General features: G+C 39.6%; 1 non-coding gene across 1 annotated transcript; it reads left to right on the forward strand.

Annotated features, from left to right (window-relative positions):
* Window positions 1–73, forward strand: Trnak-cuu. Its single transcript has one exon. It is a non-coding gene; the product is annotated as a tRNA-Lys (tRNA).
* Window positions 74–1,275: the final 1,202 nt, after the last annotated feature.

Genomic DNA, 1,275 nt, shown 5'->3' on the forward strand with positions numbered 1-1,275 from the left:
GCCCGGCTAGCTCAGTCGGTAGAGCATGAGACTCTTAATCTCAGGGTCGTGGGTTCGAGCCCCACGTTGGGCGTAAAATTTTAACTACGCGAAGAAAAATCTGCCGTAATTGCTCTGCTGGACTACACTTCCAAATACAGTTTCCAAATAAATCCAGCTGAGAAAATCAGATGCCATTTTCGTTTCACGAATGGGTCAATGAGGCAGACTGCCAAGAGCGACAGGTAACAGTCGTTGACCTATGCGCACCCCAATGAGACTTTCGGCGAGGTGGCTGATGTGGACTACTTGAATCAATAGAGATCAAATGACATCGACAAATTGTAACTGAGTGCTGACCGCTACCGATGTAAACTAGCGGATAACATCGTTCAATGTAGAAGTGACTTTCTCGCTGGAGTGGTTTTAATGTAAACTTCAGCCCTGTTGGGAATGACGGGCTCGTTTTCGAACTGATGGGTTCGTTTGAGCCAAGGATTACTATTTTACTCTGTGATGACACTCTTTATTGTTTTATAAAATTGGTTTTTACTTACTTTAAATTACTATCTTATTTCTGGCTGGGACGTAAATAATTAAAATCATAAGTTCAATTTCTGCTGAGGAAAAAGCTTCCCAAAAAACCTCAGCAGAGTTTTGGTCATTTCATTTCTGTTGATATTTCTGCATCTTTTTTCATTATTCATTCTTCATCATGTTCCTATGGATCATGTAGATGTTGTGTTTTTTCATATTGAAGTATTCCCGTTAAGTTATGTAGTCCGGGATAAATTATTTGGATCGCTCTTGTTATCGCACCTGGCGGGTATGCGTATTTATACCTTGGAAAATTTAAATAGATTGGCGGCTGTCTTAAGAGTTGTGCTATTTTGTTTTCTACCGTAATTCTTGATACGCCAAACTTGGCTGTTAGTTGAATCAATCTTTGTTCTATTGGTTTAATGTTAGCTATTTGATATAGATCCTCTCTACTGGTGCTTGGTCTTGTTCGTACCGCTATCCGTAATATTCTACGTTCGGTACTAAGTATTTGAGGTGTATGTGCTTTTGAAGTTAACCACAGCGGTGCCGCATATTCCAGTATTGGTCGTATAAAACTGCCATGTGTATATGCAAGTGCATTTGTAGTTGCTCCATTAACTTTGCCTGTTATTAATTTAAGTAGTGACAGTCGTTTTCTTACCTTCACTATCAGTTCGGTTATTGCTGGTCTATAGGTCAGCGTGGAGTTAAATACTAGGCCAAGGTATTTTACTGTCTCTTTTGGTGTTATTT

This window comes from Schistocerca piceifrons, chromosome 8 (assembly GCF_021461385.2).
Source record: "Schistocerca piceifrons isolate TAMUIC-IGC-003096 chromosome 8, iqSchPice1.1, whole genome shotgun sequence".
In the NCBI taxonomy this organism is placed as follows: domain Eukaryota; kingdom Metazoa; phylum Arthropoda; class Insecta; order Orthoptera; family Acrididae; genus Schistocerca; species Schistocerca piceifrons.